This window comes from Oryctolagus cuniculus, chromosome 2, assembly GCF_964237555.1.
Source record: "Oryctolagus cuniculus chromosome 2, mOryCun1.1, whole genome shotgun sequence".
Classification (NCBI taxonomy): domain Eukaryota; kingdom Metazoa; phylum Chordata; class Mammalia; order Lagomorpha; family Leporidae; genus Oryctolagus; species Oryctolagus cuniculus.
Genome location: NC_091433.1, coordinates 96,661,421 through 96,677,737, shown reverse-complemented (window position 1 = coordinate 96,677,737; position 16,317 = coordinate 96,661,421). Strand labels below are relative to the sequence as shown.

Below are 16,317 nucleotides of genomic sequence, written 5' to 3'. Positions count from 1 at the left end.
ATGTACTCTATTGAATACTATACAGCAGTCAAAAACAATGAAATCCAGTCATTTGCAACAAGATGGAGGAATTTGGAAAACATCATGCTGAGTGAATTAAGCCAGTCCCAAAGGGACAAATATCATATGTTCTCCCTGATTGGCGACAACTAACTGAGCACCAAAGGGGAAACTTGTTGAAGTGAAAAGGACACTGTGAGAAACAGTGACTTGATCAGCTCTTGTCCTGATGGTTGATGTACAATATAATACTTTATCCATTTTAGTATTTTGTTTTTGTTCTAGTACCATTGGTTGAACTCTGTAATTAACACACTATTGTTCTTAGGTGTTTAAATTTTAACTGAAAAGTGATCCCTGTTAGGAATTTGGAAAACATTATGCTGAGTGAAATAAGCCAATCCCAAAGGGACAAATACCACTTGTTCTCCTTGATAGGTGACAACTAACTGAGTACCAAAAAGGAAAGCTGTTAAAGTGAAATGAACATTATGAGAAACGGTGACTTGATCAGCCCTCACCCTGACTGTTGATGAGCAACTTAATATGTTATCCCTCTTTGTATTTTTTTTGTTTGTTCTACTTAATACTTTTGGTTGAATACTGTAATCAATACACAATTCTTCTTAAGTGCTGAAACTTAACTGAAAAGTGTTCACTGTTAAATATAAGAGTGTGAATAAGAGAGGGAAGAGATGTGCAATTCGGGACATGCTCAAGCTGACTTGCCTCAAACGGTGGAGTTAGAAACATACCAGGGGATTCCAATTCAATCCCATCGAGGTGGCATGTACCAATGCCATCTCACTAGTCCTGGTGATCAATTTCTGTTCACAATTGATCGTAATGATAGGACTAAGAACCAAAGGGATCATATAAACAAGAAGAGTGTCTGCAAATACTAGCTGATAGAATCAAAAAGGGAGAGAATGATCCAACATGGGAAGTGAGATACACAGCAGACCCATAGAATGGCAGATGTCCTAAATAGCACTCTGGCCTCAGAATCAGCCCTTAAGGCATGCGGATCCGGCTGAAAAGCCCATGAGAGTATTTCAGGCATGGAAAGCCAAGACACTCTGGGCGGAAAAAAAAAAAAAAAACTAAATGAAAGATCTCCGCAAGTGAGATCCCAGTGGAAAGATCGGGTCATCAAAGAAGGAGGTGCCATTCTCTGAAGGGAGGAGAGAACTTCCACTTTGACCATGACCTTGTCTAAATATGATCAGAGTCAGTGAACTCAGGAGGCTTCCATAGCCTTGGTAGCTCACGAGAAGAGCCTAGGGTGATTACTGATGCCATAAACAAGAGTGTCAATTTGTTAAGTCAACAATAGGAGTCACTGTGCACTTACTCCTCATGTAGGATCTTTGTCCTTAGTGTGCTGTACATTGAGATTTAATGCTATAACTAGTACTCAAACAGTATTTTTCCCTTTATGTTTCTGTGTGGGAGCAAACTGTTGAAATCTTTACTTAATGTATGCTAAACTGATCTTCTGTATATAAAGAGAAACGAAAATGAATCTTGATGTGAATGGAAGTGGAGAGGTAGTGGGAAAGGGGAGGGTTGCAGGTGGGAGGGACATTATGTGGGGGAAGCCATTGTAATCCATATTCTGTACTTTGGAAATTTATATTCATTAAATAAAAGTTAAAAAAAAAGTACTCATAAGAACTGTACCATTCACAATAGTTACAAAAAAAACCACCTTGAAATAAATTTAACCAAGATGTGAAAAATCTGTACAATGAAAATTACAAAATATTAAAGAAACAGATGAAGACTCAAAAAATGGAAGATGCTTGCATGTTCATGGATTGGAAGAATTAATATCATCAATATGTCAATTCTATCCAAAGCAACTTACAAATTCACCACAATCCCAAGAAAAATGCCAATGGTATTCTCCTCAGATCTAGAATAATCAATGCTAAAACTCATGGAAATAAAAGAGTCCCTGAATAGCTAAAGTAATATTGAACAATTGAAAAAAAAACTAAAGGCATAACAATATCAGACTTCAAGGCCATTGTAATCAAAACAGCCTGGTACTGGCACAAAAATAGACATGTATACCAATGGAACAGAATAGAAGCCATAGAAACTAACTCACATCTATCATAAATTAATATTTTACAAAGAGCTAAAATCAATCCTTGGAGAAGGACAGTCTCTGTAACAATTGGTGCTGGTAAAATTAGTTTTACTCATACGGAAGTATGAAATAAGACAGCTGCCTTACAGCTTATACAAAAGTCAACACAAAATGGATCAAAGATCCAAATCTATGACTGAATGCCATCAAATGACTAAAGAAAAACATCAGGGAAACTCTTTAAGTAATTGGCATAGCCAAAGACTTCTTGGAAAAGACCTAAGAAGCAAGGCAATAAAAGCAAAAAAATTAGGTGAACGCAATAATACGAAGCTAAGAAGCTTCTGTACTGCAAAGGAACCTTTGACAAAGTGAAGAGGCATCCAACAAAATGAAAGAAATTTGCAAATTATGCAATAAAGGATTAATATCCAGAATTTATTAAGAGCTCAAGAAACTAAACAACAACAAAACAAAAAATCCAATTAAGAAATGGGCAAAGGACACGTACAGACATTTTTCAAAGGGTAAAATGAAAAATGAAAAAATGCTCAGGACCAATAGACATTAAGATGCAAATAAAAAGTACAGTGAGAGGCCATGCTTTGGGCAGTGTGCGGAGTCACCACCTGCACTGTGAGCATCCCTATGGGTGCCAGTTTGAGTGCTGGCTGCTCCAATTATGATCCAGCTTCCTGAGAATACATCCAGGAAGAGGTTCATGGTCCTGGACCATGTGGGACATCCAGATGAAGCTACTGACTCTGCCTTCAGTCTGACCCAGTCCTGACCATTATAGCTATTTGGGGAGTAAATCAGAAGAAGGAAGGTTGTCTTTCTGTAACTCTGTCTTTTATGTAAACAATCTTTAAGAAAATAACCACAATAAGTTTCACTTCATCCCAGTAAGAATGGCTCTCATGCAAAAATCAAAAACCAGTAAGGTGGATCTGGGGAGAAATGTACCCAAATACACTGTTGATGGAAATGTAAACTAGTACAACCATTACTGGAGACAGTATGGGGATTCCTCAAAACTCGGACAATGTATCTACATATGACCCAGACATTCTACTCCTAGGAACTTACTCAAGCCAAATAAAATCTGCATATGAAACTGTTTTATCTCTATCCCCATGTTTAATGAAGCTCATTTCACAACAGCTAAGATATGCCATCAAACCAGGTGTCAATCAACTGATGACTGGATAAACACAATGTGGTATATATACACCATGGAATACTATTCAGCCTTAATAAAGATTAAAATGCTGTCTTTTGCAATAAAATGGATGGGACTGCAAACCATTATGTTTAGCAAAATAAGTCAGTCCCAAAAAGACAAATACCATATATTTTTCCTGATTTATGGTAACTTATATACAGATTACAAAAAAAGAGAATGTATATGAGTGACAGTGACATTTTGAGATTTGATTATTGTTTACAGCTTTGTCTATACTCAAGGAACGGTGATTTTTTTCTACTTACTATTCATTATATTTTAAGGTGCAGGGTTAAGCTTGGGTTTAAAACATAAACTGAAAGTGTATTATAGTAAAATTTAAAAGAAAAAAAGAAAGGAGGGAGGGAGAGAAGTTGGAAAATTGGGTAGGAGAGAGTTTAGGGTGGGGTGTACCACTATGCTTCTAAACATGTATATATGAAACTCATGAAATTTGTTCATCTTATTTAAATAAAATATTTAAAAGAATCTTTATTTATCTTTATTTATCTTTATTTATTTATTTATTTGACAGACACCACCACGGCTGGAACTACACTGATCCGAAGCCAGGAGCCAGGTGCTTCCTGGTCTCCCATGTGGGTGCAGGGGCCCAAGCACTTGGGTCATCCTCCACTGGCTTCCCTGGCCACAGCAGAGAGCTGGACTGGAAGAGGAGCAACCAGGACTAGAATCCGGCACCCATATGGAATGCTGGCACCACAGGTGGAGGATTAACCTAGTGCACCACAGCACCAGCCCTAAATAAAATATTTTAAGAAGAAAAGAAAATAAACAGAACAATTGGATTTTCAGTTGCATCAAAAGAAATAAAGTGCTTAGCACTAAACTTAACTAAGGTAAAAAATGATTCCAATGTTGAAAACTATAAAAGTTCACTGAAAGGAATTAATGATCACACAAATGAAAATATTATTCTGGGTTCATGGATTACAAAATGTACATAAAAACCACATGTTCCTAACTGATCCACAGATATATATGTTTATTTTAGCAGAAAATATTAACAACTATATAGAAAACTCATATGGAATGTCAAAGGATCCAAATACCCCAAATATAGTTGAAAATAAGTTCACAATTGGAGGACTCAGAATTACTGGATTCAAAAGAAAAAGTAATCAAAATGTGTAGTATTAACATAAAAACAGAGACACAGAACAAAGGAATGGCATGGAGAGGCTAAGGGTGGGCATTTGGCCTCTCAGTTAAGATGCTCATTAAAGATGCCCGCATCCCATATTACAGTGTTTCAGTTCAATTCTCAGTTCAATGTGAAACACTTGAGAATTAAAGAAAATGTGTTTATATTATACCTGTGCTTATGATATATAACTCCCAAAATAGTACAAATCACAGAATTAGCACTTAAATCATGGGCCAGTTAGGGGTCAGCAGACAGGCTCTTAAGTTTGGGCTTCACAGAAGAAAGTGAAGACCAACAAATATGAGAGGGTTTCACATATTCTGTGGAACATGAAATTAAAGTACACTAATTTTGGTTCAAAAATATTTAAAACCATAAATATGAGGGACCCTTACAATTCATAGGCAATGTTTAGTATGAAAGAATTATTTGGAGTTCAAGACATTTTTGCACCAAAATCAACCTACCATTTATATCCATACTTCTTATATGATATTGTCTTTTTGTTTGTTTGTCTGTTTTTGACAGGCAGAGTGGATAGTGAGAGAGAGAGACAGAGAGAAAGGTCTTCCTTTGCCGTTGGTTCACCCTCCAATGGCCGCCGCGGCCGGCGCACCATGCTGATCCGAAGGCAGGAGCCAGGTGCTTCTCCTGGTCTCCCATGGGGTGCAGGGCCCAAGTGCACTCCACTGCACTCCCTGGCCACAGCAGAGAGTTGGCCTGGAAGAGGGGCAACCGGGACAGAATCTGGCGCCCCGACCGGGACTAGAACCCGGTGCGCCGGCACCGCAAGGCGGAGGATTAGCCTAGTGAGCCACGGCGCTGGCCTATGATATTGTCTTAATTCAAATTAATCCCATATACATGTAGAGAAATACTTCATTTTACTTATGTGAAACAATTTAAAATATGTATTTATCACCAATTTAAGGTAAAGTATTGCCGCCTAATTGTTCCAGTTAGCACGACAAAATACCAATTCAGTTATTTAAAGATTATGTAAGTGTTAATAAAATACTTACAAAGACCATATTAGTAGTGATGCTAATTTTAATCTTTGACACCCTTTAACCTTATATACCAAGTAAGATGCTGTTCTGAGTTTGTTTCTTGTTGACAATAATTATACACACCTATGGACTACAGTGTTCATACATGTATGCATGGATCAAAATTATACTGATGAAATCAGGGTAAGCAACAATTTCCCCTCTCTGATTACATTTCAGGATCATAAAATTGGTACACTTTTTTTCTATTTGCTCATTGGTATTAATTACTCCAAGTCACTTTTACAAATTTCTTAATTACTTCAAAAGAAAAAAACACACAGAGATGCACACACACACACACACACAGTGAGAGAGAATAATCCCATCCACTAACTCATTTCACAAATTCCTAAAACATCTGTGGCTGTGCCAAATGACAACAATGATTCACATATGACACCAAATGCACAGGTGACAAAAACAAAAATAAGGAAGTAGGACTGAAAAAAAAAACCTTAAAATACATCTGCATACTAAAGGAAAGACTAAAAAGAGAGAAAAGAGTGGAAGAGGACATTGGCAAATCTCATATGATTAAGGGAGTAATACAAAGAACAGATACAATTCAAAAGCAAATAAAATAATCAATTTTTTCAATCAAGATATTCAAACAGCCAAAAGGTATTTGAAAAGGGGCTCAGCACTGCTAATCAAGACCACAATGGTTATCATCTCTCATATATAAAAATGGCTCATATATAACAAGTATGGAACTAGAGGTGTTGAAAAGGGAACACATAAATTGTGAGAATGTAAATTGGTATTTTCATTAATGAAAACACTATGGATGTGCCTCAAACAAAAATTAAAAAGGGACTAACAAATGATAAAGCATTCCCACTACTGGATATATATCCAAAGGAAATAAAATCACTATCTCAAAGATACACCTGCACATCCATATTCAGGTGAACATTATTCACAAGAACGAGGTATGGAAATAGCCACATTTCTGCCAACAGATGAACAGAGAAAACATGATATACTCACACAAAGAAACCCCACTCAACCTCAAATAGATGGTACCACTTTGTCACAACATAGGTTCAAAAGTATGAATGTGGACAGTAGGCTGCTTCCAATAAGACACAGAAAGATAAATACCACACAAGCTCACTTACATGTGGAATCTAAGAAAGTCAAAATGAAGCACAAAACAGAATGGTGGTTGCCAGGGGCTGAGTGTGAAGGAAACAGGAAGATGGTAGTTAAAAACATACATTTGCACTTATGAGATAAATTGACTCCTTGATACCTAACATCTAGCACAATATAATCAATATGAATATAGATACTCACAACTTGTTAAGGACTTAAATTTTTTTACAAACTATTAAAGTGATGGCTATGTTAGCTTGATTATGCTATCATTAAATAATGTACATGCACAAGGGGACACTAAAAGTTTTGTGAAAAATTAGATTAGCAGATAATGTGAATTTTCCATAAACTTTTAAATGCCCCTTCACATATCAAAACATCAGGATGCAGACCTTTAAGATATAAAAATTATGTCAACTAATCTCCAATAATAAAAACTATCTTATATTAAAATATAAATTAAAAATAGTGTAGAAATCTAGGCTTGTAGCTACATGATTGGGAAGGTTATCATACAATAGAAATATTTAAAACACTCATAAATGTGACTAGCTAAATTTTCTACTTTTAAAATTCAAAGACAAATGACAGCCTGTCAAAGAAATGTGTGAGAGCTACAATGATATAAAAGAACCAAATTACGGTGTCCTCCTGTCCCCCCAAAACTTAGACAAAAACCTTGAGCCAAATAGAAATGTTTTGTCCTTAACTTACCTAGTCTACGACACTGCTGTTGGCATCAGAAAATGAGCTCAGAACCCCTAGAAAGTGCTATGCCGAGAGGTCAGGGTCTGTGATCTGAGCCCCTGCTTCTGACATATTCATGAACCGGGGAATCAGGTCACCCTGGGGAGAACGGAGGCACCGGGGACCCCATAAACGACAGCGCCTCATCTGCATGAATGCCATTTGCACAGCCAGGATCGTCCCTGGCGATTACAGGTTCCCCCTTGCACAATCAAGGAAGACGTCAGGCTGCCACCACAAAGCTGCCCAGAGAAGGCTCCTGGGCTCCCAGGCAGAACCTCTGCCTGGAAGGGACAGGACTCCTGGAGTCCCGGGTGCCAGTCCATCCCCAGCACTGTGGACTGGAGGGAGCCCAAGGAAGTGCCAGCTGGCAGTGAGATGGGGCTTCAGATTCCAGAGACCTCTGGGAGGCCGGCTTTCTTAAGCAACTTCCGCCAACACCGCCTCCCCATCCCTGCATACTCACCCTACAGTCACCTTTCCAAGGCTTCTGAGTCATGCGGAATCCTGTGTCGAAAGGTGGTCAGAGAAGAGTAAACGAGTTATTACTGTTGGAATCTCCCAGCATCAGTTTCTCTTCAGACCTCTCTCCACTGCAGAACTGGAAGACAATTGTGGCGTCAGCATTCCGCGTGATTATGAGGCACTAACACCGCTGCTCCTGATTGGACAGTTTAGATAGCTGTGAGAGCTTCTTCCACAGCACTGACACATCTCTTCATGTCTTGAAAGGAATACATAAGAGACCAGTCCTGGGTTCTGTACCAAAACTGCGTTCTCCAGGTGCCACCATCCCCGGGGTGGGAGGGCTGTTCACCCCTGGTGCTGCCCCCTGCTTGGCTCCCTCCTGCCTCCCTGATTCCTGCTCCTGAGAGTGTCCTGCCTGGACAGTGCAGTAACCTGCTTCAAGTCAGCTACAACTCAATGGCTGCTTATTGGCTTCAGAGTCTTACATTTTCTCAGGATATGTGATGTATTTTTTGTTGATTCATTTTTTTTAATATTGATTTAAAAATGTTTAAGGACATCACATAATGTAGTCATTTCTCCATTTCTCTTGCTGATTTTTTTGTCGTCTGCCTATTGCCCTAAACATTTTCTATTTGTTTCTTGCTGGTATGTAGTGATATATATTTAATATTGATCTTTCAGAAAATCTCTTTTATCAGTGGTTTATGTTTATAGGTTTCATGGACATCACGGTAAATATGTATGTGGGGAGATAAAAGGAAATATACATTTGTTTATTCTCCTAATTTCTTCTAAAAGACATATTTAAAAGGCAGAGTTAACAGAGAAGGACACAAAGAGTGAGACCTACCACCTGCTTGCTCATCCACAAATGGCCACAATAGCTGGGGCTAAGACAGACCAAAGTGAGAGCTTTCATCTGGGTCTTCCCTGTAGGTGTCAGGGGCCCAAACATGTAATGCATCTTTTTCTGATTTCTCAGGCATGTTATCAGGGGGCTGGATTGTAAGTGGAGCATCCAGGACTGAAGTTGGTGCTAAAACAGGATGCCAGTATCAGAGGCAGCAGCTTACCCTGCTGTGCCACAATACTGGCCTGTATTCTCCTAATTTCCTTAAATTATGTTATACTTAAAGCAAAATTATCACATCAGTCATATATTCATATGTTGATTGTACACACAAACACACACACACTATATATATATATATATATATAATGAATTTTAAGGGTCATAAATAAAATCATTTCCCTGAAAAATTCTCTATGTTATATGTATACCAATACATATACAACTAAATACTACTACTACTAAATTATGCTGTGATAAATATAAACATACGTTTATGTTTATATATGTTTGTATTAGGGGAAGTTGTTACCCAATGGATTAAGCTGTCACTTGGGAGCTCTGCATCCCATTTTGAGTACTGGTGTGAGTCCTTGCAACACTTCTTATGATCCAGTTTCTTCTAATGCACATCCTAGGAAGCAGCAGGTGATGGCTCAAGTTGTTAGGCTTTTGCAACCCATGTGTTAGACCTACATTGATGCCCAGGCTTCTGTCTTTAAACAGGGCCAGTCCCAGATTTTCTGGCATTTGGGGAGTGAACCAGCATTGCTGGTGTGAATATAAAAAGCATAGACCCAACATAGAAGGTAGTACTGAAAATCCTAGAAAACCTAAACTGAATTACCACATTATCCAGTATTTATCATAAATTCTGGTCCTAGGAATTCACCTGAAGAGGTAAAAACAGGAGCTGGAATAGATATGAACGCACACATATTTATAACAGTCTTACTTACAAAAGATAAAAGGTTGAAGCAACCCAAGTTTCCAGGAAAGGATGAATGGATAAGCAAATGGGGTATTTATATATGCATTATTTTTTCTGTACCCAGTACCACCCTGTAAGAGACTGAGCAAGTTATAAAGAGAAGAGGTATATTCTGGCTCACAGTTCTGGCTGAAGAATATGGAGCTTCATCTGTTGATGGCCTCCTCCTTGCTTTCAGATCCTAGAGCAGTGCATGGCACTGCATGGCAAGAGACAGGGAGCGTGCAAGAGTCTCCTTAGACTCTGTCTTTTCTCTAAATCCTAAGTACTCAATCATGGGAGATTTCCCTGATTCCCCACCTAATTCCAATAATCCCCCAAAGGACCCACCTCTAAACTCTATAAAGGTTCAATCCTTTCACTATTTCATAATGAGAATTAAACCTCTGAAAATTATTTTCAAGCCATAGTAATGCTGATGGTAGCAATGCAGTCCCCCAGCCCAGGGAAAGAGTAGTGTCCATTGGTATGCTGGTCCTGGGGCCTGGGGCTCCTGTTCCTACACTGTCACAGGAACATCTGGTAATGACTATGATGTAACAGCTTGGACAATCACTTGTGGGCCCTCAATTCCAGGCACTCCACAGCCCATAGCATGACTCTTCTTTGCAGAACATACAATCCAGAACTATCCAGCCACAGTCCATGGTGCTCCGCTGAGTAGGCTAAAAGCATTGCAGGCCAGCTCTTAGGGGCCATGTACACATCATCTTACCAGGCTACACTAGGTATGCCTGCTCAACAGTGCCCAAATATATGAGACACACCCCAAGGACAGAAACTCCTGTGCCAGTCTTTTGTTGAGTCTGCAAAGCTCTTCTAGTAATGCCAGATTCCACCAAGAATCCCTCACTCTGGCATCTGAGCTAGTGATGAGCCAGTGGAGGGAGCTTCTGGTTTCACAAAGAGAAGCTGCTTCCTGTGAGTGGCTTGGAGTGTAGCAAGGAGCTTGCCCTTTAGTTTGGAGTTGTGTTCTTCCCAAAGTCTGAAGTGAGCAACTTTTATGAGTGATATTTTAGTTTCATGGGGGAAGAAACCACTGAACTTTAAAAAGAAAATGTGGACGAATTCTCCACATAAATGAACATGTTAGACAGTATGCTACATTAAATAAACCAATAATAAGAGAAATATTGTATGACTTGACTTATATGAGGCACTAACATAGATGAATACATAGATATAGAAAGTAGACCTGTTATTGATTAGATATGTTGGTATAGGGGAACAGGGACTTACTGACTTATGGTTATAAAGACTTCCTATGGGGAATATAAAAAAATCCTTTAGGGAAATGGTGCTGATGTTTGCAATGCAATGTGATATATTTCTTGCCACTTAATTGTACACTTATAATGGTTTAAATGTTAGATTTTAGCATATATACCTATTGAAAACAATATAAACTTTAATTCATATTGACTGTCATTCTAGTACATAATCATAGTTATAATTAATACATATAGCCATTGCTCCATGCTCATCTAGAAGTGATTAGAAGTAGTAGGGTAATCTTTACAGTGAAAAAGTTTTCCAGGGGCTGGCAATGTGGTATAGTCAGTAAAGCCTCTGCCTGTGATGCCAGCATCTCACATTGCCATGGTTCCTGTCCCAGCTGTTCCAGCTCCCTGCTAATTTCCTGGTGAAAGGACTGGAGGATAGCCCAAGTGTTTGAGTTCCTGTTGCTCACATGGTTGACCTGATGAAGCTCCTGGCTCCTGTCTTTGATTTGGCCCAGCACTGGCCGTTGTGGCCATCTGGTGAGTAAACAGTGTATGGAAGATATCTCTCTGTCTCTATAAGACAAACTCAGTTTCTAATTTTTTATTTTTATTTTTTTTGACAGGCAGAGTGGACAGTGAGAGAAAGAGAGACAGAGAGAAAGGTCTTCCTTTACCATTGGTTCACCCTCCAACAGCCGCCGTGGCCGGCGCGCTGTGGCTGGCACATCACACTGATCCAAAGCCAGGAGCCAGGTGCTTCTCCTGGTCTCCCATGCGGGTGCAGGGCCCAAGGACTTGGGCCATTCTCCACTGCACTCCCAGGCCATAGCAGAGAGCTGGCCTGGAAGAGGGGCAACTGGGACAGAATCCAGAGCCCCGACCGAGACTAGAATCCAGTGTGCCAGTGCCTCAGGTGGAGGATTAGCCTATTGAGCCATGGCACCGGCTTCAGTTTCCAATTATTAGCCATTCTCCTAACATTAATGCCAATTGTATTCCACAAGTTGCAAAGAATGATGTAAGCCAGGTATTGCTGATGTAGTGAATTTCTTCAGTAATGTGGTATTATGCTGTTTTTCTAATGATTCTCATAATCTAATGAGTAATTTTGATGCCAAAAGTGAAATAAACACATATGCTTCATTTAATCAAAAATTTCAAAAAAAGGTTTACTGGTTTGGCAACTGTTCATCTATTTCATATTGTTGCTTTCCAAAAACATGGGACAAAAAGCAAAAAAGGATAAAAGAGAGTATATGAAACTTATAAACTTATACATATTGAAGAAAGCAACAAAGAGAAAACTGACAGAATGAGAGAGAATATCTGCAATCTGTATCTGGTAACTGGTTATGAGCTCAAGAAACACAACAGCAAAAAAGACAATCCAGTAAAGAGGTCAGCAACAGACATGAATGGACATTTTCCAGAGGAGAAAATTCAAGTGACCAACAGACATGAAAAAATGTTCAGGTACACTAGGCATCAGGGAAGTGCAATAAAAATACAATGAGGTGTCATCTCACTATCATTAAAATGGGTGTCATCCACTGCGTTGTGGCTCACTAAGCTAATCCTCCACTTTGCGGTGCCAGCACACCGGGTTCTAGTCCCAGTCGGGGTGCCAGATTCTGTTCCGGTTGCCCCTTTTCCAGGCCAGCTCTCTGCTGTGGCCTGAGAGGGCAGTGGAAGATGGCCCAAGTGCTTGGGCCCTGCATCCCATGGGAGACCAGGATAAGTACTTGGCTCCTGCCATCAGATCAGCGCAGTGCGCCAGCCGCAGCAGCCATTGGAGGATGAACCAACAGTAAAAGGAAGACCTTTCTCTCTGTCTCTGTCTCTCACTGTCCTCTCTGCCTGTCAACAACAACAACAAAAAAATGGGTGTCATCCAAAAATGAAATGATTACTCATACTGGTGATGTTGTAGAGAAGAGGACACCATAATACACTGAGATGTGGCTGCAAATTAGTATAACCATTAGGGAAAACTTTATGAAGACTCCTCCCAAAGCAAAAAATAGATCTATCATAGGATTCAGCTACCCCGCTTCTGGGAATATATAGATAGGAAATGGAGTCAGGGTATGAAACACATGCTTGTACTCCCATATTTATAACACCCAAATGCACAATGGAGAAGATAGGGAATCAACCTAGAGGTCCATTAAACGATAAAAGGATAATTAAAATTTGATATGAATACACATATAAGCATGTATATATATATTCAGACATATGTGATGGAATATTACTCAATCATAACAGTAATGAAATTCTGATATGTGCATCAATAAGGATGGAAATGGCAATGATTATGCTAATGAAGTAAAAAAGACACAAAAACACAATATCATGTTTTCTTATTTGTGGAAGTTAATATAGAGTATAGAAAATGTGTGGATGGCATGTTATTTGGTATATACATAGTTATAAATTTGGCTTTCACTGAGTTATACTATCTATGTATACCCTTCTTTTCACTTTATAATAAGTTAGTGATTACTAATTTATATAACATTATTATTTCATTTTTAACACAAAATAATATGCTTGAATGCATATATAATATTTACATATGAAGTGATTATGACAAAATAAATTTTGAATCTACAAATACATTTACAAAAATGCTTCTAGGAGCATGAAGAGAAAAATGAATGTCACAAAGTACCCATACATATGTGCAATTGTTATTAATAAAATCTTTAAAAAATAAAAAAATGAAAGTTGACTTTATTCATGGAATGCAAGAATGGCTCAGCATACAAAAATAAATGTATGCATCATATCCACAGAATCAAGAAGAAATCACATACATTATCAACTGATGCAAGAAGAATATTGACAAAATGTATCACCCATTCATGGAATAAACTGGAAATTTCTTACAGCAAATAGAAGAATGTAGAAAATATCTATAGTTAACATCATACCTGATTGTGTTAGGGTCGAGAAGCATCCGCCACCCAAGGAACGACTCCAAGAGACACTCTCATGCAATCAGCAAGGGGTTTATTGATCCAGCATGCTGGGGCTCTCTGAACAAGCAGGAACAGAGCAGCACTGAGAAGTCAAGGGTCAGGGTTTTTATAGGGTTTTCAAATTAGCATTTAGCAAATCATCTCACACTGCAGGAAGCACATTAGCAAATCATCTCACACCACGGGAAGCTCATTAGCAAATCATCTCACACCTTGGGAAGCTCATTAACAAATCAACTCACACTGTGGGAGTTCAAAGGACATCTCCTAGAATTGATTGGTGCATTAACTGAGGGTGAGGCAAGGGTTACACAGCTTCGGCCCCTTATCCTCACACAGGTGCAGCTGTAAAGATAAGGAACCAAAACTATACAACCCCTGCCCCACAGGGTCCCAGCTTTGGGGAAGGAGGTTTAGGCCTGCAATTTTCAAGCTCAATTCTTCAATTGTAAATAGTGAAGCTTTTCCACAAAGATAAAAATAAAAAAAATTTGTTTTTCCTGTTTGTCATCAAAATAGCAGTATTATGCCAGAACAAGTAAAACAAAAATATTCCCATACAAAACAAACAAAAAATTTCAGTGTCTTTACAGATGGAATAATCTTACTTGTAGAAAAGCCCAATTCATTGATAACAAGATAGTTAGATCTCAGAAATTCATTCAGAACACTTCAGGAAGAAAGAGCAACATGAAAAATCAGGTATATTCTTATTCATTAATATATGATGAACAATCTTAAAGTAAAATGTATAAAATAATTCCATTTAAAATGACATGAAATATATAAAATGCTTAGAAATTAATTTAACCAATGAGATTAAAGATTTGTTCACTTAAAACTATAAAATTAGGATGAAAGAAATTAAACAATACATCAGTAAATGGAAAGATATCCCACATCAATGCATTGGAAAAATTACTATTGTTAAGAAAGCAATACTGCCCAGTACAATGTACAGATTCAAAGTGGCTGTCAAAATTCAACTGAGTTTTGAAAGAAGGGAAAAGTTCATCCTACAATACATAGAGAATTTCAATGTAATCTAAATAATCAAAAACAGTTTTGAAAATGAGTAAAACTGGAGTACTGCTTATTTTCTAATTTTACAAAATGAAGAGGTAGACATTGTGGCACACTGGACTAGGCCAGTACTTTCAGTGCCCACAACCTGCATAGAAGTTCCTGGTTCAAGTCTTGACTACTCTGATTCTGATTCAGTTTTCTGCTAATGTGTCAAGGAAAACATCAGATGATGGCTCATGTACTTGCATCCCTGCAACTTGTGGGAGAACTAGATGGGATTTTCTCAGTGCAGATAAAAGGACACTATATTTTAAACCAGAGACATATAAGTATAGAAACTTCCCAGGAAAGATAAATAAAAAGATACAAACATCAGTATTATTGAAATTTTGGTTTCTAACTCCATTTTAATTCTTCTACTGGGTTTTAAAATTTAAATCATAAAATATTGTAAATCTATGTTAATAAGCACATGGTACACAAAGAAATAATCTGTGACATCAATAACATAAACATTAATGATGTAACATTAATTATCATGAATAAATAAGAAACTACAAAGACTGGAACATATGTATGTATATGAAGTTGTTAGTATCAGTTTAGCATGAATCATTACAATTTTAGAACAAAATGTATAATCTCCATAATAGCCATAAAATATTTTCTGTATAAAAAAGGAAATGAAAAAGTAATAAAAAATCAATTAAACATAAAGGAAACCAATAATGTAGGCAACACAGGAAAAGAAATTATAAGACCTGAAAACATCAGAAAACAACATGGCAAAACTAAGCACTATATTTTCATAATTAATTTGCCAGTACTTTGATAAAATTTACCAATGAGAAATGTTAGATAAAAATCAACAAAATTTAAACTACATAGTGTCTATAAAGGGCTCATTTCAATGGCCAGTGCTCTAATGTAGTGAGTAAAGCTGCTGCCTGAAGTCCCAGCTTTTCATGTGGGCACTGGTTTGAGTCCTGCCTGCTCCACTTCACATCCAGCTCTCTGTTAAGGCCTGGGGAAACAGTGGAAGATGAGTCCTTTGGCCCCTGCATTGGTGTGGGAGACTTAGAAGAAGTTCCTGGCTCCTGGCTTCAGATGGGTGAAGTACTGCTCATGACAGCCATCTGGCGAGTGAACCAATGGATGGAAGAGCTCTCTCTCTCTTTCTGCTCCTTCTCTCTCTTGTGTAACTCTGACTTTCAAATAAATAAATAAATCTTTAATAAGATAAAAGACTCACTTGATATAAAAACTTTCATATTTTGAAACTTAAAGGATAGAGAAATGTATTTCATGGAATTAGCAATCAAAAGAGAACAGAAGAGATTTTATCACTATAAGAAAACAGGATTGGTGGCAGCACTGTGGC

General features: G+C 38.0%; 2 long non-coding RNA genes across 3 annotated transcripts in view; one reads left to right on the top strand and one right to left on the bottom strand.

Annotated features, from left to right (window-relative positions):
- Positions 1-7,989, bottom strand: part of LOC138848532 (uncharacterized) — a 49,325-nt gene extending 41,336 nt beyond the window's left edge. For both annotated transcript variants that reach the window (XR_011386400.1, XR_011386401.1), the window contains exon 1: positions 7,858-7,989. This is a non-coding gene — a long non-coding RNA (uncharacterized lncRNA). The remainder of the gene's footprint in view (positions 1-7,857) is intronic.
- The window catches only part of LOC138848533 (uncharacterized), a 98,556-nt gene that overhangs the window by 20,075 nt on the left and 62,164 nt on the right, over positions 1-16,317 (top strand). The window contains exon 2 of the long non-coding RNA XR_011386402.1: positions 11,319-11,463. This is a non-coding gene — a long non-coding RNA (uncharacterized lncRNA). The remainder of the gene's footprint in view (positions 1-11,318; positions 11,464-16,317) is intronic.